This window comes from Gastrolobium bilobum, unplaced genomic scaffold (assembly GCF_033153095.1).
Source record: "Gastrolobium bilobum isolate Gb01-03AN ecotype WA unplaced genomic scaffold, APGP_CSIRO_Gbil_v1 utg91145, whole genome shotgun sequence".
Lineage (NCBI taxonomy): Eukaryota > Viridiplantae > Streptophyta > Magnoliopsida > Fabales > Fabaceae > Gastrolobium > Gastrolobium bilobum.
This window is the reverse complement of record NW_026895471.1, coordinates 14,633-38,151: the sequence shown is the minus strand read 5'-3', so window position 1 is coordinate 38,151 and position 23,519 is coordinate 14,633. Positions and strand designations below refer to the sequence as shown.

The window sequence follows — 23,519 nt, the reverse complement described above, 5'->3', positions numbered from 1 at the left end:
TCCAGATATCAATATTCGGATATCAATCTGGCAATATCTGGATATCATTATCCGGATATTCAGAACCCCATATCCGGATATCAATATCCGGATATCCATATCCGGATATCAATATCCGGATATCCATATCCGGATATCAATATCCGGATATCCATATCCGGATATCAATATCCAAATATCCATATCCGGATATTTCCCGACAGAATGCAGTTCTGCATTTCGCGAGATATCAATCCAAAGGTGGTTCATTTCACGATTCGAGAGGCTTAAACATGCATTTTAAGGTGTGTTCAAGCTTACCCAACCACAAGTTATTAACTTTAATTCATTACATGCATCAAGGTTCCACTTTTAACCAATAAAACTCATGATCAAGGTAGGTGACACTTACCCAAGGTTCAAACAGAGCAACAATGGCTCATGGACCTCACCAATCAGCCCTTAAGGTTCTGTTTCCACAAGGACACGAAAATGGCAAGCAAGTAAGGTTCTTTCTTCACAAAGAATGCTTCTTGGTGCTTCAACAACCAAAGGAAAGGCTCCCAAAGCTCACAACTCAGAAACAACCCCTTCCCAACACACACACAGCACCCTCAACTCAGAAGATGACACCTCTCACACTCACCAATGCTCACACCCAAGTGTTTACTTGTTTAGAGGTGAAGAAATCAAAGAAAAGAGGTATCTTGGGGAGTTTTTCATGCAAGGGAGGCTAAGGAATGGAGGGCAGCAGCTGACCCTTCAGCAAAACTCATGTAGGAAGCCAATATGGCATAGGGTTGTATGTAAAATGCGTATATATAGTGTTTTAAGTCTTAAACACACAATATTATCTCTAATAGCTACGCTTAGGATTTTAATCCCAAACTTAGGATTCTGAACCTACTCATTTTTCTAAGATTTATCGTATTTTTATTTTATTTTTCGCAACACATTTTCGGTACGCGCTTTTCCATAGCCAGTATCAGTTCTGGCACCATTTCATATTATTTTGACTTGAAACTTGACATACCAGCCCTATATAATATTCTAGTGACATATACACATTTTTCATAATTTTCTGGGATACTTCACCAGTACACATTTATACCGAGTAGCAGAACCGGTATCTGCACTTTTCGTCAGAAAAGCGACTTCCAGCATTATTAATTACTTTCTATAATTATTAGGGTCAATTATGGAATTATTTTATAATTTCTCATTATTAATTAATTAACTTCCTTAATAGCGGTGCGAGTTCTTACAGTGTTCCACCTAGACGGTAAGCCTGAGTATGTGGCAACTTACAAGATGGTGATTTTGTGAGTGAGGTACAAGCGGGGTCCTTGTACTGTAGGTTGTAGACGTATGCAATCCTTACATTTTATTCTTTGGCTAGTAGGATGTTGACAAACATGACATGGATATATGCTGCATTGCACAGATTTAGAACTTATACTGTTTTACTATTTTGGAACTTATATTGCATGTACAAAATGTTTTGAGGTTACGAAATATGTCAAGGGTCTTTTTCATAATAATTAAAGCTTTCAAGTGATTGATGACATGGATAATGCATGCATAGAGTTAAATATCCTTTGATCTCATTTATGCATCATTAATCAATTACCTTTACATTTAGATCTATGTTCTCAAGAGCATGTTTCAATCTTGATCTTGTGTGTTGAATGTTTTGCTCTTGTTGTCTTGTTTGAATTGCTTCCTTGGACTTTTGATTGTTGCGAGTTGTATTATCTTTGACGTCGCATCTATGCTTGTTTGTTATCATCAAAACTCTTGTATACATGAACTCTTCATTTTAGGCGCATTGGTTTCACAGTGTTGAGACATTGTTGGGCTTTGTTGCCTTATTTAGTGAGCATAGGGGTTGTCCATGCCACGTTGACTATGTTATGTTTATTTAGTTTTGAGCCATATAATTGTATCAGGATATTGTCCGGTCTACGTGTTGTAGTACCATGATTAGATACACACTTATATTATGAGGTTATTCAGTTAGTTGTTTACTTACAATTTACATACAGGCAATGTTTTGAAAAAGAAATAAGTAATCAACTTGGGTAATATTAATGACGTAATAATTAAAAAAAAAGTTAGCTTCCGCATTTATTTAACTGCGTTTAATATCGTAATATGATAACAATTCGGGTATACACGGGGTGTTACACCAAACAAGTCAATCCAAGGTTCGAGGCACGAGTTCGAACCCCACAAATGCCCAAAAAAGTATGAACTGGGGCCAAGGTATAATTTTCGCTGTCATGGATACTATACGCCATGGTAGAATATGTCAGGTTTGAAATAGTATGCATAACAAAATACAAAAAGAGGTAAAAGGTCATGAGTTACACCTGAACAACTTAATAAAGGATGTATCCCTTTAGGATCAGACAATCCAGTCCAAACCATGTTCGACAAATCGAATCACGCCAAGATTCCCTAAAACGACAGAGACACCAGCAAGTTTACAAGCAACCCGACCGCGGGACTAAGTTTAGAATCTTAGCTATAAGCTTTGAGCTCCAAAGACCTTAAAGGGGCTACCACAATAACAAATTCCTAGCAGCTACGAAAATACTATCACCTTTCAGTAAAAGATGAATTATTCTACAACATTTTGCCTACACTAAGACAACGAAAATTCAAGCCGAGACCAGGCTTAAGGCCCCGGTATATAAGCCGGGGTAGATAGTAAAGACCCATGATTGAACGTGTCAGTCCTAGAATTCGGGCTTTAAGCACTGCATCCGTGAGCATCCTATAAAGTGGTGCAAATTAAGACCACGGTGACATTGTTACCTTCAAAAGTGCTAAAGCTACGAAAATCAAGCCAAGCCAAATTAGTTTGCATAATGAAATTCCAAAAGAGGCTAAATACCACGAGTCCAAACCAAGTATTTTGAACAAAAGATGCATGTAAAATAACAAAGCAAAAATTTAAAGTGGCCATGCCATATTTGGAGAATAAAGACTAGGAACAAACTCGGTGATGTACTTTACAACCCAAAAAGGGACTCAAGCCCCCCATAAAAGAAAAAAGCATAAAGATTATAAAAATAAGTCGGTTGTCTGACACATAGCTATTCGTCTTCCTAGACTACGTGTAAGAACCCGCACCGTTAATTAAGGAATTTAATTAAATAATTATGAGATTAATGAAATAATTCCATAATTGACCCTAATAATTATGATAAGCCTTGAATAATTATAGAAAGTAATTAATAATGTTGACAGTCTCTTTTCTGACGAAAAGTGCAGATACCGATTCTGCTCCACGGTATAAGTGCGTACTGATGAAGTACCCCAGAAAATTATAATAAGTGTGGGAATATTCCTAGAATAATATATAGGACGAGCATAACAAGTTTTAGGTCAAAATAATGAGAACTGGTGGCAGAAATGATACTGGCTACGTAAAAGCGCGTACTGGAAAAGTACTGCGAAAAATAAAATAAAAATATGAAAAATATTAGAAAAATGATTAGGTTCAGAGTCATAAGTTTGGGATTAAAATGCTAAGCGTATCTATTTGCACTAATACAGTGTGGTGATTAATCCTAAATCACCTATAAATACTAAAAGGCACAAAGCCCTAGGCTGATACTCAGCCTTTCTACGTGACATTATGCCTCTCATTTCTGACTTGTAGTCTTTCTCCCTTGCCACCTTCATTCTCCATAGCAAAACCTTCAAGGAACCACCTTTCTACCTTGTTTCTTCACCTAAACACCTAGTGTGAGTGAGGAATATCATTGGGAGGGTGTAGATAACCTTGCTCTGAGTTTTTGGTCACTGGTTTGGTAGAGTTTAAGGGCTGAACTCTGAGTTTGGTTTGAGTGTTTCCTTGCTTTGGAATTTTGAGCTCCAAGTTGTGAGCTTTGTGAAGAAAGGCACCATCTTGTGGGGTCAAATTCGTAGGCCTTGGAAGTCAGTGCTGAGGGAATGAGTTGGAAGCTCCTTGTGTACCTCATTTTCTGAGTTTTGAGCATTAGAGGTATACCATGATCACCTCTTTGTCATTTTCATGATTTTAGCTTGTTTAATCCATTCAAAAGTGAAACTTGGACCATTTGAGTTAAGGACTGAAATTATGAGTCTATAACATGCTAATGAACATCTGTTTAAGGAGTTATTGGACTCCCAATCGCATTTGAACACTTAAAAATGAAATTATGCAGATGTCAGTTCGAATTTCTGCATTCTGTTAGAGAAGTATTCGAATACTTTTCGTGTAGTATTCGAATACTTGTCATCTGGTAATCGAATACTCCTTGCTGGAGTATTGGGATACTTTTCTGGGAAGAAAAGTATTCGGATACCTTGAAGAAGTATTCGAATACTGAGTAGTATTCGAATACTTGGGTGTTGGTATTCGAATACCATGTGGTACTCGAATACTTTAGTGAAAGTAATCGAATACTTTCTGGAGACTTGGAGTATTCGAATATTCATCAAGGAGTATTCGAATACCTCCTGCAGAAACTGCATAAAATGACTTAAAACGAGATGGAAAGCCTTAATCACTTATGTGACCTTGAGCAATAGTTATTGATGATTAATTATTGCATAAACAGATTGTGATTGAGCTGCTTGTTGGGCTTTGAGCTATGTGGGCTCTTCGTTGGACTCTTGGCTTGGATAGTTAGCTTTCAAGGTAAGCTTTCGCGTCCTCGGTTTAACCATTGTTGGTTCCACCATGTCCCATGGGGGGACGGTTTATATGCATGATGTGTTTTCATGCTTTGATTTATTGAAATGCTATTGAGCTGTTAACTGTAAATGCCTTATGATATGTATATGGTGTTCGCCTAGACGAGATGTGATCCTGTGGGCAGGTACGACATGGGCACGTACTATGTGGATAATAGACGTATTCTTACATTTCTCTGGCCAGTAGATTAGTTATAACACACATGACATGATTATCTGCTGCATTGCACTGGTTTTGGAACTTATACTGTTAAACTGTGTTTGGAACTTATATTGCACATGGAAGTGAGCTTGGGGTGGAAGATCCTTGAGGACCCTTTGTCTTACTGAGATTTCTGTTTAGATATCTCACCCCACGTTTGGGGCACCATTTTCAGGTTCAGGTAACTCTAGGATTGAGACCTCGGGCGGTAGGAGGCCAGAGCTTAGTTGATTGATGTTTATCTGCTTATGCTGATTATGCTTGGATGCTGGATTATGTCTGATGCTATTATGTTTTTAGCTTCATCTTATGGATTATTGTGTGAAGACTCTGTTGGCTATGTTGCCTTATTTGGTGAGTATGGGGATTGTCCATGCCACATTGACTTGACTTTTTGCATTTAGATTCAATTTTTATAATTGTATCAGGATTATGTGCGGTCTACATGTTGTAGTTCCGTGACTTAGATACTCACAGATATTTATGTATTGAGGTAATTCAGTTAGCTGTCTATTTGCAATTTACATACAGGCAATGTTTTGGAAATGAATTAAGTAATTCAACTTGGTAATGATAATAACGTCATAATTGAAAAGGAAAAGATATTCCGCATTTTTAATTAAGCGTGGCTTAATACGATGACATGTTAACAAACCGGGTATACACAGGGTGTTACATTTTATGGTATGAGAGCACTTTCTAGGGAAAAGCCTATATGTATTGCAATAACTTAGGATGTTTTGCTCTCTTGTGTGTTTTCTCTATTGGGTTTTTACTATGATGATGCATGTGTGACCACATTGCGTGGGTCTGATCAACTCATTCTTTGTGTAACTTGTGCAGAGTCATGGTATTACCGCGGAGAAACCATGAGACAACTGAGGGTCAACCCGACCCGATCCTGACTGCATTGGCTGAGATGCAGAAGGCTAGACTAGCCGATCAGGAGGATGCTAGATTGGCCAACTTGGCAATGATAGACGCCGTTCGAGAGGCGAACCGGAAGGCTACAGAAGATGTTCTTAAGGCAAACAGGCTGGCGAACATGACCATGATGAGGGTCATGTTGGAGGAAATGTGGGCTGGCCGCAATGAGGGTCAGTTTCCACCGCCACCGCCTCCACCTAGTCTTCAGGACGAGAACCTGAGTCACGTTGAGGGTGCCACTCCTCTTACTGCGGTGATGGAACCCTACTTGGAGCCTGTTGAGGATCATGACGTGATAGACCGCCAGTTTAATGCTTTCCGTAAATGTAAGAACCCACACCGTTAATTACGGAAGTTAAAAATTAATTATGAGAAATTAGGAAATAATTCCATAATTGACCCTAATAATTATGATAAGGCTTAAATAATATTGGTAAGTGAGTAATAATGTTGAAAGTCGCTTTTCTGACAAAAATTGCAGATACCGGTTCTGCTCCTCGGTATAAATGCGTACCGATGAAGTATCCGAAAAATTATAATAAGTGCATGAATATTCCTACAATAATATATAATATTGTGATTTCAAGTTTCAAGTCAAATAATGAGAACTGGTGCCAGAACTGATACTGGCTATGGAAAAACCCGTACCGGAAAGGTGCTGCGAAAAATAAAATAAAAATATGATAAATCTTAGAAAAATGAGTAGGATCAGATTCCAAAGTTTGGGATTAAAATGAAAAGCGTAGCTATTATTGCTGATACTGTGTGTTTAATTTTAAGTGAGATATAAATACTCACTCTGGCCCAAAACCCTAGGCCATTTTCAGCCTCTACGTGAGTTGGTTACTGATTCTCTCTAGTATTCCTCTTCTCCTCTTGAAAGTCTTGGCCTTTGCTCATGAAAAAGGACCAAGAAGCCACCTTTGTTGTGAATCTTCCTATTGAGAGTTGTAAACACTGAGCTAGTGAGCGTTGTGAGGGAGTTTGTGAAGCATTTCTAAGAGTGTGCTTGCTGTTTGTTGGGGTTTTAGGGGCTGTATTTTCTGAGTTGGTTGAGTGGGGCTTTGTTCTTGGCTTATTGATCTTCAAGAAGCCACCTTTTGGCATAGAGGGTCAAGCTTGATGATCAAATTTGTATCTTGGTAAAGTCAGAACCATAGTGCTGTGTAAAGGACCCTTAGTGTGTCTCATTTTTGGAGTTGTTGGAGCTTGAGGTATACCATGATCACCTCTTTGTCATTTTGATGATTTAAGATTGTTTAATCGGTTAAAAAGTAAAACTTGGATCATTTAAGTAAAAGAATGGGTTTCTGAGTTCTTAAGATGTTGTTGAATATCTGTTTATGGAGTCATTGGACTCCAAATCACGTTTGGACCCTTAAAAGTGGGATTATGCAGAAGTTTGTTCGAATTTCTGCATTATGTTGGAGAAGTATTCAAATACTTTTCATGTAGTATTCGAATACTTATCCCTTGGTAGTCGAATACTCCTTGCAGGAGCATTGGGATACTTTTCTGGGAAGAAAAGTATTCAGATACCTTTGAAGAAGTATTCGAAGACTGGAGAGTATTCGAATACAATGAGTTTTGGTATTTGAATACTGTAGTATTCGGATACTTGGGGTGTTGGTATTCGAATACCTTGTGGTATTCGAATACTTTAGTGAAAGTAATCGAATACTTTCTGGAGACTAAGAGTATTCGAATACTCATGGAGGAGTATTCGAATACCTCTGCAGAAACAACATGAAATGAGTTAAAATGAGCTAGAAAGACTTAATCACTTAATGTAATCTTGAGGAAAGATTATTGATGATTAATTACTGTTTATACAAATTGTGATTGTACTGTTTGTGGGCCTTGAGCTTGTGTAGACTCTTGGCTTGGATAGTTAGCTTGCAAGGTAAGCTTTTGTGTCCTCGGTTTAGCCATTGTTTGTACCACCATGGGGGATGGTTTATATGCATAATGTGTTTTCATGTACTGTTTTATTGAAATGCTATGGAGCTATTAAGTGCAAAATGCTTATGATATGTATGTGGTGTTTCGCCTAGCCAAGAAGCCATGGGGTGGTCCTGGGGGCGGGTACAACATAGGCGTGTACTGTGTGGGTAATAGACGTATTCCTGCACTTCTCTGATCAGTAGAATAGTTATAACACACATGACATGATTATCTGCTGCATTGCACTGGTTTTGGAACTGATATTGAATTACTGCTTTTAGAACTTATATTGCACATGTAAGTGAGCTTGGGGTGGAAGATCCTTGTGGACCCCTTGTCTTATTGAGATTTCTGTTAAAGATCTCACCCCACGTTTGGGGCGCTTATTTTAGGTTCAAGTAATGCGGAGGTTGAGACCTCTAGCGACAGGAGGCCGGAGCTTAGCTGATGTTGCTGTTTATATGATGATATGTCTAAATGCTGGATTATGCATGTTGCTTTATGTTATTAGCTTTTTATGAATATTGTTGCTGCTGTTGAGACTATGTTGGGCTTTGTTGCCTTATTTGTTGAGCATGAGGATTGTCCATGCCACATTTTTTGACTTTGACTTAGTTTATATGCGAGTTGTAATAATGTATCAAGATATTGTCCGGGCTACGTGTTGTAGTCCCGTGATTTTTAGATACTCACTGTTAACTTATATATTGAGGTATTCCAGTTAGATGTCTATTTGCAATTTACATACATAAAATGTTTTGGAAATGAATTAAGTAATTCAACTTGGTAATGATAATGACGTCATAATTGAAAAGAAAAAGATATTCCGCATTTTTTTACTTAAGCGTGGCTTAATACGATGTCATGTTAACAAACCGGGTATACACAGGGTGTTACAGTAAGCATAAGCCACCTTCCTTTGATGGATTTTATGATCTTATTGCTACTGCGAGATGGCTACAGGTGTTGGAGAAGATCTTTTGGGTTATGCAGTGTACCGACCCACAGAAGTTGATGTTCGCCACATATATGTTGGAGGGCGATGCACATGAGTGGTGGATGAACACCTCTCACACCTATGAGATGTAGGGTCTTGTGATGACATGGCCGTTCTTCGAGGACTGCATTTTGCGCAGATACTTCCCTTATGATGCGCAGGAGAGGAAGCAAGGAGAATTTGACAGATTGGTGCAGGGCTCGATGTCTGTTGATGAGTACCTGGCTAAGTTTAATGAGCTGGTAAAGTTTGCGCACTTTCGGATTACTATGCCTACTCCGACATTCTTGGCTGCTAAGTTCCACAGGGGACTTAATGAGGAGATCGCAGATAGGATTGCTAGTGCTACATCGAGAGATTTTGAGACACTAGTACAACAGTGTCGGGACATCGAGGATGTCTGTATTACGAGTAAGGCCAAGAGGGCCAAGATTGCTAAGACGAAGGGAACTGGTAGTTCCACTTCCTGGAGGGATAGGAAGTTCGCTGGCAAGGGCAAAGGGAAACAGGTAGCGGCTAGGCAAGCACCAAATCAGTTCAAGAGGACTTTTACTCAGGGGAGTGCAGCGAGACCTCCTGCTCCCAGATGCACGGGATGTGGGAAGGTTTATGTGGGGCCGTGTGCTACCGGCCAGGTTATATATTTCCAGTGTGGCAAGGAGGGCCACTATTCCAGAGAGTGTCCATCGTCGACGGCGAGAGATGTAGCGGTTCAGGCAGTTCCACTTCAGATGATTCCTCTGCCACCTGCAGCGGCACCTGTAGTGCCACCTGCTACCGGCCGTGTTTATACCTTTGATCGCTAGCAGTCGGACCGAGCTCCGAACCTTGTTAGAGGTACTGTTTCCATTGGTGGATCTTCTGTTGATGTATTGTTTGACTCTGGGGCTACACATTCATTTATTGCAACCCCGCTTGCTGTAGGGCTTGAGTTTTCCATTGCTGTGCTTTCTCCACCATTGCGGGTGACTACCGCCACCGGAGAAAAGTGTGTTACCTCCACTGTTCATCGAGATGTCGTGTTTCAGTGGGATGGCCGTGATTTTTCGGTCGATCTGATTGGATTTCCGATGGCTAACTTGGAGATCATCCTTGGCATGGATTGGTTGTCCAAGAATTGTGTGATGATTGACTGTTGCGCTAAGCGAGTTGTGATGTCTCTGGGTGATTCCACAGCCAGTTCCTCGCCTTTTATTTCATTGCTGCAGGCTATGAGAGCCTTGAGAGCAGGGGTATTTGGATATGTCATGTTGGGAGGTTTAGTGAGTGGGTCATAGGAGGATATCGCTGGCATTCCTGTGGTGAGGGAATTCCTCGAAGTATTTCTCCAGGAGATTCCTGAGTTTCCGCCACAGCGGGAGATAGAGTTCTTCATAGACTTGTTGCCTGGTGTGGGGTTTATTTCATTAGCTCCATATCGGATGTCGCCACCAGAGTTGGCTGAGGTGAAGAAGCATATTGAAGATCTTTCGGCGAAAGACTTCATTTGACCGAGTGTGTCTCCATGGGGAGCACCGGTCATCTTTGTGAAAAAGAAAGATGGGACTATGCGATTGTGCACCGATTACAGGCAACTGAACAAGGTGACAATCAAGAACAAGTATCTCCTTCCGCGTATTGATGATCTCATGGATCAACTTAAAGGAGCTTGTGTGTATTCGAAGATTGATCTCCGGTCCGGATACCATCAGACTCGGGTGAAGCCAGAGGATGTCCCGAAGACCGCGTTTCGTTCGAGATACAGTCATTATGAGTATTTGGTGATTCCTTTTGGACTTACCAATGCACCCGAAGTGCTCATGGATTACATGAACAGGATTTTCCAGCTGTACCTGGATCAGTTTGTGATCGTCTTCATTGACGATATCTTGATATACTCTAACACAGAGGAAGAGCATGCTGAGCACTTGAGGATTGTGTTGCAAGTGCTGAAGGAGAAAAAGCTTTATGCTAAGCCTTCAAAGTGTGAGTTCTTGCTCAAGTCTGTGAAGTTCCTTGGGCACGTGACTTCTGCAGAAGGAGTTGCAGTTGACCCGAACAAGATTAAGGCCGTGCTAGATTGGGAGAGACCCAAGACGGTTACTGAGGTGAGGAGTTTTCTGGGTTTGGCAGGTTACTACCGGAGGTTCATTAAGGGATTCTCCATGTTGGTTCTACCTTTGACTCGCCTTACTCGGAAGAAGACACCGTTTGTATGGACTCACGAGTGTGAGGAATGTTTTCTGGAGTTGAAGGAGAGACTGACGACTGCACCTGTGTTGGTCCTTCCTAATCCTGCTGAGGAAGTCGAGCTGTACACTGACGTCTCCGGAAAGGGGTTGGGCTGTGTGTTGATGCAGTTGGGCAAAGTGATTGCCTATGCTTCGAGGCAGCTGAAGACTCATGAGGAGAACTACCCAACTCATGATTTGGAGTTGGCTGCTATTGTATTTGCTTTCAAGATTTGGAGGCATCATCTGTTTGGCATGAAGTTTGTCGTGCTCAGTGATCATAAGAGTTTGAAGTATATGTTTGATCAGAAAGAACTGAACATAAGACAGAGGAGATGGATGGAGTATCTGAAGGACTACGACTTTGAGTTGAAGTACCATCCTGGCAAGGCCAATGTGGTAGCTGATGCTTTGAGTCAGAAATCCGTGAGTCTATCCAGTTTGACCATGGGTGACTATGATATTATTGAGCAGTTTCGAGATCTGACGGTGACCTCTTTGTTTGTGGGTGCACTTCTCGAAATGGAGACCGCACAAGTTGAAAATGAGCTCATGGAAAAGATTAAAGAGGCGCAAGTGCAGAGAGAGTGCCTAGATTACGTGAAGAACCAGGACGGTGTGTCGTGGAGTGAGGATGGATTGTTGACCTTCCAGAAAAGGATTGTGGTTCCTCGAGGTCCTTTGACTATTGAGGTGATGACCGAGGCTTAAAGGGCCAGTTTACTGTCTACCCTGGTGCTACAAAGATGTATCAAGACTTGAAGAGAAATTATAGGTGGTCGGGCATGAAGAAGGACATAGCTGTTTTTGTGTCCAAGAGTCTGATTTGCCAAAAGGTAAAGATTGAACACCAGAAGCCATCTGGTAAGCTTCAACCTCTTGAGATTCCGGAATGGAAATGAGAGAGCATTTCCATGGACTTCGTGGTGGGATTGCCGAAGACTCAGGCTGGTTATGACTCTATCTGGGTCATTGTGGACAGATTCACGAAGTCTGCCCATTTTCTTCCAGTGAAGGTGAGCTTCACTACTGAGCAGTTGGCCAGACTGTATGTTCGCGAGATTGTGAGGCTTCAAGGGGTGCCTGAGAGTATCATCAGTGATAGGGACCCGAAGTTCACATCTCGATTCTGGGAGGCGCTGCAGGAAGCTTTTGGTACTCAGTTGAGATTTGAGTACAGCCTATCACCCTCAGACTGACGGGCAGACTGAGCGGACCATCCAGACATTGGAGGACATGTTGAGGGCTTGCACATTGGAGAAGGATTCAGCATGGGATAGGTACCTGCCATTGGTGGAGTTTTCGTACAACAACAGTTTCCATGCTACCCTGGGCATGGCACCCTACGAGGCGTTGTATGGTAGGAGGTGTCGGACTCCTACCTGCTAGTCTGAGGTTGGAGATAAGGAATTGTTTGGCTTGGACTTTGTCCAAGATACTACCCAGCAGATCCAGTTGATCAGGAAAAAGTTAAAGGAGGTGCAGAATCGCCAGAAGAGTTACTATGATGTTAAGCATCGTCCACTGAGTTCAGTGAGGGTGAGAACGTGTTTGTGAGACTTTCACCTGTCACCGGTGTTGGTAGGGCCCTCGGAGTGAGGAAGTTGAGCCCGAGATTCATAGGGCCATACCAGATCCTTGGTAGAGTAAGACCTGTTGCCTATCGGCTTGTCTTGCCTCCGAACTTGGCCAACATCCACGACGTGTTTCACGTGTCTCAGCTGCGGAAGTATGTAGCAGATCCTTCGCACGTGGTGCAACCGGATGATGTGGAAGTTCGGGAGAACTTGAAAACTCCCGTCGGACCACTCAAGATTCTCGATTGTGGCGAGAAGCAGCTAAGGAGCAAGATCATTCCGATGGTCAAGGTGCAATGGACAGGAAGAACTTCTGAGGAATGTACTTGGGAGTGAGAGGACGAGCTTCTCCAGCAATATCCCGACTTTCGAAACATGTATGTTTCTGATTTTGAGGACAAAATCCTTAAAAAGGTGGGGTGAATGTAAGAACCCGCACCGTTAATTAAGGAATTTAATTAATAATTCTAAGATTAATGAAGTAATTCCATAATTGACCCTAATAATTATGATAAGGCTTGAATAATTATAGAAAGTAATTAATAATGTTGACAGTCTCTTTTCTAACCTAAAGTGCAGATACCGGTTCTGCTCCACGGTATAAGTGCGTACTGATGAAATACCCTGGAAAATTATAATAAGTGTGGGAATATTCCTAAAATAATATATAGGACGAGCATAACAAGTTTCAGGTCAAAATAATGAGAACTGGTACCAGAACTGATATTGGCTATGTAAAAGTGCGTACCGGAAAAATACTGCGAAAAATAAAATAAAAATATGAAAAATCTAAGAAAATGATTAGGTTCAGAATCATAAGTTTGGGATTAAAATGATAAGCGTAGCTATTTGCACTAATACCGTGTGATTAATCCTAAACCGCCAATAAATACTAAAAGGCACAAAGCCCTAGGCTGATACTCAGCCTTTCTACGTGACATTGTGCCTCTCATTTCTGACTTGTGGTCTTTCTCCCTTGCCACCTTCATTCTCCACAGCAAAACCTTCAAGGAACCACCTTTCTACCTTGTTTCTTCACCTAAACACCTTGTGTGAGTGAGGAATATCATTGGGAGGGTGTAGATAACCTTGCTCTGAGTTTTTGGTCACTGGTTTGGGGGAGTTTAAGGGCTGAACTCTGAGTTTGGTTTGAGTGTTTCCTTGCTTTGGCATTTTGAGCTCTAAGTTGTGAGCTTTCTGAAGAAGGGCACCATCTTGTGGGGTCAAATTCGTGGGCCTTGGAAGTCAGTCCTGAGGGACTGAGTTGGAGGTTCCTTGTGTACCTCATTTTATGAGTTTTGAGCATTAGAGGTATACCATGATCACCTCTTTGTCATTTTCATGATTTTAGCTTGTTTAATCCATTAAAAAGTGAAACTTGGACCATTTGAGTTAAGGACTGAGATTCTGAGTCTATAACATGCTAATGAACATCTGTTTAAGGAGTCATTGGACTCCCAATCGCATTTGAAAACTTAAAAATGGAATTATGCAGATGGCAGTTCGAATTTCTGCATTCTGTTGGAGAAGTATTGAAATACTTTTCATGTAGTATTCGAGTACTTGTCCTCTGGTAATCAAATACTCCTTGCTGGAGTATTGAGATACTTTTCTGGGAAGAAAAGTATTCGGATACCTTGAAGAAGTATTCGAATACTGAGTAGTATTCGAATACTTGGGTGTTGGTATTCGAATACCATATGGTATTCGAATACTTTAGTGAAAGTAATCGAATACTTTCTGGAGACTTGGAGTATTCGAATACTCATCGAGGAGTATTCGAATACCTCATGCAGAAACTCCATAAAATGACTTAAAATGAGATGGAAAGCCTTAATCACTTATGTGACCTTGAGCAATAGTTATTGATGATTAATTATTACATAAACAGATTGTGATTGAGCTGCTTGTTGGGCTTTAAGCTATGTGGGCTCTTGGTTGGACTCTTGGCTTGGATAGTTAGCTTTCAAGGTAAGCTTTCGTGTCCTCGGTTTAGCCATTGTTGGTTCCACCATGTCCCATGGGGGGACGGTTTATATGCATGATGTGTTTTCATGCTTTGATTTATTGAAATGCTATTGAGCTGTTAAGTGTAAATGCCTTATGATATGTATGTGGTGTTCGCCTAGACGGGATGTGATCCTTTGGGCAAGTACGACATGGGCGCGTACTATGTGGGTAATAGACGTATTCTTGCATTTCTCTGGCCAGTAGATTAGTTATAACACACATGACATGTTTATCTGCTGCATTGCACTGGTTTTGGAACTTATACTATTAAACTGTGTTTGGAACTTATAATGCACATGTAAGTGAGCTTGGGGTGGAAGATCCTTGAGGAACCTTTGTCTTACTAAGATTTCTGTTTAGAGATCTCACCCCACGTTTGGGGCACCATTTTCAGATTCAGGTAACTCTGGGGTTGAGACCTCGGGCGGTAGGAGGCCGGAGCTTAGTTGATTGATGTTTATCTGCTTATGCTGATTATGATTGGATGCTGGATTATGTCTGTTGCTATTATGTTTTTTGCTTCATCTTATGGATTATTGTGTGAAGACTATGTTGGCTATGTTACCTTATTTGGTGAGCATGGGGATTGTCCATGCCACATTGACTTGACTTTATGCTTTTAGATTCGAGTTGTATAATTGTATCAGGATTATGTCCGGTCTACGTGTTGTAGTTCCGTGACTTAGATACTCACATATATTTATGTATTGAGTAATTCAGTTAGTTGTCTATTTGCAATTTACATACAGGCAATGTTTTGGAAATAAATTAAGTAATTCAACTTGGTAATGATAATGACTTCATAATTGAAAAGAAAAAGATATTCCGCATTTTTAATTACGCGTGGCTTAATACGATGACATGTTAACAAACCGGGTATACACGGGGTCTTACACTACCCTAACAGACTCATGAAATTGATCTAGCATAAGGCGACCAAAAAAATCACAAGAATGCGAAAGACGCATGAAAGGTCAGAAGGCCAACACCCCGGTCAGCCCAAACAAGGCAGCGCAAAAGTATGATCAAGGAAGTCTACAGAAAGACCTATTACTCTAGAATCAGACCTCTACTAAGAAAGTCAAAACATGAGAAGTAGTAGAAGAACTGCAGGTAGCCTAGCACCAAGATCGGACGCAGAAATTAGTTTTCGTTGCACTATGCAAGGTGGCCCAAAAAACACTCAGCAAATGCCAGCTAAGGAAGAACCCAGACTTAGCCAAGTTGTAAGAAAACTACTGTAGTTCAGCCACACAACTATATATGATATATGGTATCCTCAAACTGAACGAACCCAGACATGACCGAGATATACTAAGAAAACTACAGCCTAGTAGCCCGAACGCTCAGATTGTTGGACTGGGGGCCACTTGTAGGAACACAACTGTCAAAATGGAATGAGGAAGAGCAACAACCTTCATACGACAAGACCCAAATAACCAATTGTAGAGCTCAGACTAAGGAAAAATGTCAAAATGTCATAATGAAAGACAAAATATTTTAACCAAACACGACCCCATTGATGCTACCCGGCAAGTGTACCGATCACACAAGTAATATAATGATAAGAAGAGTATCGTCTCCACAGAGATTGTGATCAAATATTAAATAATCGTTCCTTTTAAGACGAAAGGAATTTAAATAGATGTGAGAAATATTGTGAATTTGAGTAACAATAAGAACTAAAGAAAAAGACGTATTTTGGATTTTGTTATGAAAAATAAAACAGAGATTGATTTTATAAAATATAAGAAAGCATTGTAGCTAGAGTGCACTCACCATATGATCCCACCTTTTACTCTGGATTGATTTAAAATACTCATTTAAATAAATAATCAGACAATTTTTCATCTAAAAATATTAAGTAGTTAACCCTCAAGTCCTTGCAAGGTTAACCCTTTAACCCCAATTGGAACCCCAATTCCTTGCAATGTTTCTCATGGAATTAAGCAATTAGCACAATAAATTAACCATCTGCAATAATATATACATCTATTCCTAGCACGCATACAAATTGTTATCCTACTCCCTTTCAAGATCAAAAACCCCAATATTCCTATCTAGGGTACTTACCCTCAAACTATCATCAACTATTAGATTGATCAATTCTAACAAAGAAGATAGAAATTACGCACAGAGTAGAGATAAATATAAATATATAAAAGAGTAATTATAAATCAATCCGTTGTAACAAGGGTTCACATAGGGTTTGTGACCCTAACTATAATAAAGAGCACTAGCCAACCATTGTCATGGCTAACACATAAAAATCCAACATAAACTAGAATAGAAAATAGAAGAACAAAAGGCGAACGAGATTTTCTCTCAAGAGCTCTCTCTCAGATGCACAATGGTTCTCTGATGCTGGAATACCTAATTCTGTCATGAAGCATCCGTTTTATAGTCCCTTACTTTCTTCTTCCAAAATTTCCCTTCAAAAGCACGGTGATGTTATTTCCCGCAAACTGGCACGAGATCGCGCCACTATGGCCCGGGATCGCGCCAAAACTCTGGATTTTGGCCTAGCAAAATTGGCGCAGGGTCGTGCCACTATGGCGCAGGATCGCGCCACCTCTCTGAAAAATAGCCCAGGGGGAACTGTTGCAGCTCAGAACCAACACCCATGTGGATTCACAACAACAATTTTTTAGAATTTCGTTTTCTCCTTCTTTCTCCCTATATAAACATAACAAATAGGTGAGAAATATGATTGAAATGGAAAAGTCAACATAATAAGAAAATATGTATATAAACTGCTCTTTTATGACTTAATCCTAATCATTTTTAGCTTGGAAAACTACATATGCCAGAGGCACATCAAATCATTCCCAGACTTAAACGTTGCTGTCCCCAGCAATGTACAAGTCTCTACCCAGAAGACAAACAATTAATCCAGCATAACAATACATAGACATTCTCAGACACAATATACTAAGCATGACTGATCCAATGTCACAAAATTCCAACAATGTCATCAGCTTCTTAAAGATACAAGTCTACATTGATTACCCCTCACAAAGATAAATAATATTCACACAACACTCAGTGTTTTAGGGTATCATGAGCACTCAATCCAACACAGCTATAACACTACCATAAGCTTGATTATATTCTCAAAATTCTTAAAAATGAAGAATCAAACACATGCATCGGTTGATCAAAAAGACTTCACAGGTTGTATTTTGGCCGGGTTAAAAGGGTAGGAATATATGGATAGTAGCTCAAACAACAATGAGATTGAAAAATTGATACTCTTTCAATTTAGCATATTCAACTCAATGGTTTTGCTCCACTAACATTCCCACAGAATTTCAGGAATTAATTCTTTTCATTCACAACATCAGTTCAGACAAACAAGCAATCATGTAATCCAATTATACCTATGCAATGTCATGCCAGAATGTCATACAACATACTTCCTAAAATTCATCAAGCAAGTAACTCGGTAAGCACATTTAAACTTGAGAATTGCTTCAGAATGTAATCCAATTTTTTTTTTAAATTTTATAAGCAAAAACAATCAAAATACTAACAAAAATAAAAATAAAAATGGGTTAGAATATCTCCCCTGATATAAAGTGCATTTCCACTCATGCGACTATCCTGCATGACAATGCTTCCCCATTCCCAGATTTAGAAATTTGATGTCCCCAGCAATAACTAAACCCAAGACTTATCACAACTGCAAAATAGAACAACCAGCATAAGATGGATAATAGTAAGAGCAGCATAATATCAGAGTATGAGGACATCAACCTAAAGGTCACCACTAAAAACAACAAAAGACAAAAGTAAACTAAAAATATATACAAATAAATCTCCGATAGCAAGGAGATATCACTCGTCCGAGTCATCACTATCATCCATGATCAACAAAAGGAAGAGGGAAGTGATCCTTCCTTGTAGCCTCATTCGGCCTCCTGTAGTCAACACATATTCTCCAACCAGTTATAGTTCTGGTAGAAATAAGCTCATTCTTGTCATTTTTAACTACAGTCACACCACTTTTTTTTGGAACAGTTTGTACAGGGCTCACCTAAGCAGCATCAGAAATTGGGTAAATCATACCTGCATCAAGGAGTTTCACCACTTCCTTTCTTACTACCTCTTTCATCATAGGATTGAGCCTTCTTTGAGGTTGTCTCACAGGTTTTATGTCATTCTCCATGAGAATCTTATGAGTGCAAAAAGAAGGACGTATACCTTTAAGATCATAAATAGACCACCCCAACGCAATCTTGTGCTCTAAGAGAACCTCTTTTAGCTTTCTTTCATCATCAGAAGATAACCCCTCTTTATCAGACTCTTTCTTTTCAAGAACCTCAGAGACATCAGCAATCTCATCTTCGAAATGAACATGATCACAGTTTTTCAAATCCTCTTCAAGCTCTTGAATAGGAGTTTTCTCTTCATGAACCACCTCCCCTAAGATATCAAGTTTGAAACAATCACCATTTTCAAATGGTCTTTTCATACAATCAAAAATATTGACATTAATTGTTTCTTCATTCATTCTCAACACCAGCTTTCCTTGCTCTACACCAATCATTGCACGAGCTGTGGCTAAGAAAGGTCTACCCAAGAGAAGAGGCATTTCATTTTCTGCCTCCATATCAAGAACCACAAAATCAGCAGGAAAAACGAACTTATCCATCTTCACAAGAACATCTTCAATTATACCACTGGGCTTCCTTAAAGATCTATCAGCAAGTTGAAGAGATACCAAAGTAGGTTTCAACTCAGTGATCCCCAAGGATTTATAAACAGAAAGAGGCATCAAATTAATGCTAGCCCCAAGATAGCATAATGCCCTGCCAATTTTAGTTTTACCAATTTCAATAGGAATGTTGAAACTTCTGGGATCACGAAGCTTAGGAGAAAATTTCCTTGTAACAATAGCACTGCACTCTTCGGTAAGTGCTACAGTTTGGCACTCTTGCAACTTGTGCTTCCTTGACAAGAGATCCTTTATGAATTTAGCATAATTAGGCATACTAGCCAGAGCTTCAGCAAAGGGAATGTTGATATGCAACTTCTTGAGGATATCAAGAAATCTGCCATACTGTTGCTTTTTAAGTTCTGGCTTGAACTTTCCAGGATAAGGTGCCATTTTCTCAAGATATTCATCACTCAGCTCAAATTTCTTCTTTTCAACAACATTTGGTTGCTCTTTTTCTTCACATTTCTTAAGAGGCTTCACAACCTTAGAAGGAATTTCAATTCCTTTTTCTGGCTCCTTAACCTCATTAAGCTTCTCGTCATCCTCCTCATCTATATTTGGCTTTTCTGGAGCTACCACCACTTTACCACTTCTAGTTGTGATGGCCATACAATCTTCCTTTGGATTAGTAATTGTATTACTAGGGAAGGTACCTGGAGTTCTATCAGCAATTTGTTTAGCTAGTTGGCCAATTTGATTCTCTAAATTTTTGATAGATGCATTTGTGTTCTTTGTATTAGCTCTAGTCTCCTCCATGAAAGCATTAGAATGTTGAGTCATTTGTCCTACTAGCTTCTCCAAATCAGAAGGTTCCTTGGGTTGGATTGGTGGAGGCTGCAAATAATTGTTGGATTTGAAGTCAAGACTAGTTTCTTGAATCCTCATTTGAAAATTACTACCTCCAACATAATTTTTTTTATTTCTTGGAACATTTTGCTGCGGAGATCTTTGTTCATACCAAATGCCATTCACCTGCATTTGTTGAGGAGGATCAGAAGACATCAGAGAAGGACATTCATTAGATCATGATTGTCCTGGAAATATTCACACACAACAGCAGCAGCTTTAGCCTGAACACCAGAAATCTGCATCTTATCAAGCCTTGAAGTCAAATTTTCCATTTGCTGAGATAATAACTTATTTTCAGCCAACACTACATCATTTCCTTCCAGCTAAAGAATAACTCTCTTAGGCTTAGATGGCAACCCTTCATTTTCATTAGCGGCCATTCTCTCAATCAGCTCAGGAGTCTCATTTGCTCTCAAGGATTTAATAGTACCACCTGCTGCACCATTCAACACCATCCGAATGTCAGGTTTACAACCGTTGAAGAAGATTCTCACTTGATTGCCAGCAGTGAAGTTATAATGAGGACACATCCTCATTAAATCCTTGAATCGTTTCTAAGCTGCACACATAGTTTCACCCTCTAACTAAGTGAAATTAGTAATATCATTCACCATCTGATTATATCTCTCCATAGAAAAGAATTCATCAAAGAACTTTTGAGACAAATCATCCCATGTAGGAATGCTACGTGCAGGCTGTCTTTCCAACCAACTAAAAGCCTTTCCCTTAACAGCAAAAGGGAACAAACTCAACCGTATTGCATTATTGGACACCTGAGGATGTTTGGTTGAGTCACATATCATAAAGAATCTGTCTATGAATCTGTGAGGATCTTCATTCTCTCCTCCTCCAAATTGGGCTCTCTCCACCAATTGAATAACGAAAGACTTAAACTCCCAATTATTGTTATCAATTTCAGGCTGGACAATGCTTGAGTTAAGCCTGTTAAAAGATAGAGTAAGAACAATAACCCATGAGTGGATTTTCTGTATCATTATTTGCTGCCATGATTGCTGATTCAACTGGTATCTCCTGTGTCTCCTCAGACAGAGTATCAATTGCTTTGAACTGAAGCTTTTTCCAAGCAAGTTTTCTATTTCTCCTTTCAGTCTTTGCAATCTCAGAATCAAACAGAAATTCTTCAGTTTTACCTCGCATACAACTCAGGAAAGAGATTAGTAGAACTTTTCAAATAACACAAAAATAAAAATAAAAATATTCACAAATTCCAATCTTAAAGATCAAGACTATATGATATAAGAAACGCCAATCTCCGACAACAGCACCAAAAACTTGATGCTACCCGGCAAGTGTACCGATTACACAAGTAATATAATGATAAGAAGAGTATCGTCTCCACAGGGATTATGATCAAATATTAAATAATCGTTCCTTTTAAGACGGAAGGAATTCAAATAGATGTGAAAAATATTTTGAATTTGAGTAACAATAAGAACTAAAGAAAAAGTCGTATTTTGGATTTTGTTATGAAAAATAAAACAGAGATTGATTTTATAAAATATAAGAAAACATTGTAGCTAGAGTGCACTCACCATATGATCCCACCTTTTACTCTGGATTGATTTAAAATACTCATTTAAATAAATAATCAGACAATTTATCATCTAAAAATATTAAGTAGCTAACCCTCAATTCCTTGCAAGGTTAACCCTTTAACCCCAATTGGAACCCCAATTCCTTGCAATGTTTCTCATGGAATTAAGCAATTAGCACAATAAATTAACCATCTGCGATAATATATACGTCTATTCCTAGCACGCATACAAATTGTTATCCTACTCCCTTTCAAGATCAAAAACCCCAATATTCCTATTTAGGGTTCTTACCCTCAAACTATCATCAACTATTAGATTGATCAATTCTAACAAAGAAGATAGAAATTACGCACAGAGTAGAGATAAATATAAATATATAAAAGAGTAATTATAAATCAATCCGTTGTAACAAGGGTTCACATAGAGTTTGTGACCCTAACTACAATAAAGAGTACTAGCCAACCATTGTCATGGCTAACACATAAAAATCCAACATAAACTAGAATAGAAAATAGAAGAACAAAAGGCGAACAAGATTTTCTCTCAAGAGCTCTCTCTCAGAAGCACAATGGTTCTCTGATGCTGGAATACCTAATTCTGTCATGAAGCATCCGTTTTATAGTCCCTTACTTTCTTCTTCCAAAATTGCCCTTCAAAAGCACGGTGATGTTATTTCCCGCAAACTGGCGCGAGATCGCGCCACTATGGCCCGAGATCGCGCCAAAACTCTGGATTTTGGCCTAGCAAAACTGGCGCTGGATCGCGCCACTTCTCTGAAAAATGGCCCAGGGGGAACTGGTGCAACTCAGAACCAACACCCGTGCGGATTCGCGCCAACAATCTTTTAAAATTTCATTTTCTCTTTCTTTCTCCCTATATAAACATAACAAATAGGTGAGAAATATCATTGAAATGGAAAAGTCAACATAATAAGCAAATATGTATATAAACTTCTCTTTTATGACTTAATCCTTATCATTTTTAGCTTGGAAAACTATATATGCCAGAGGCACATCACCCATCATGGTGCACAAAACGTGAAGGCAGCATGCGACTCCCAAGGGTCGTCCCGCTAGTCAGAAAAGGACACACTTAAAGGCATAATCATCGAATGGAATAAGGAAGGAAAAATATTTTCAGCCTAACACGATCTAGGCAACCCAGTTTTGGGAAGCTAGCCAATACATAAATGCTAGAAAGCATGAAGAACAAAGCAAAGGCGGTCTAAAGAAAGATCGGCTAGTCCTAAGATAGACCTCGTGTTGGGCCATCTACTAGGCCCATGCGCACTATCCAGACTCCTAAGTACCTAAAGGACTATGTCTAATTAATTAGATCAGGGATACTTCAGTCATTAAGACCTTCTAGAAGTTTAGTTGCTTTTCTGTCAATTCAGTACGCGTTTGTTATGTGTTTGTTATGCTTTGCTACAATTCTGTTAGAACGGTAATTACTTGGTGATATATATCCATAGCTGACGAATGAAATAAATATGAAGTATTATTCTATTCTCTTTTTCTTTCCTTCCTTATCTCTTTCTCCTCTCGTTGGTCCGTTCTGATTATAGAGCCCTACATTTTGGTGCTTTCATTGCTGTACTCTTCCTTCCATGGCAGAAAACACAAGATTGCGTGACCTCACAGCACGCGTGGAGGAGTTGCAGGCACAGCAATTGCAGCTTCCAGAGCTCATTCACACACAAATTGAGACTCTGCGTACTGAACTCCGTCAAGAGATCCTCACCCTCACAACCCAACACCGTCAAAGCATCTTGGGTTCTGGTCCTAATGGATCTCAAAATAACCCACAACGTTTGC

General features: G+C 39.6%; 1 non-coding gene across 1 annotated transcript; it reads left to right on the top strand.

The window, feature by feature from the left end:
- The first annotated feature begins 20,656 nt into the window (after positions 1–20,656).
- LOC133313486 (small nucleolar RNA R71) lies at positions 20,657–20,762 on the top strand. Its single transcript, XR_009751823.1, has one exon. It is a non-coding gene; the product is annotated as a small nucleolar RNA R71 (small nucleolar RNA).
- The last annotated feature ends 2,757 nt before the right edge of the window (positions 20,763–23,519 follow it).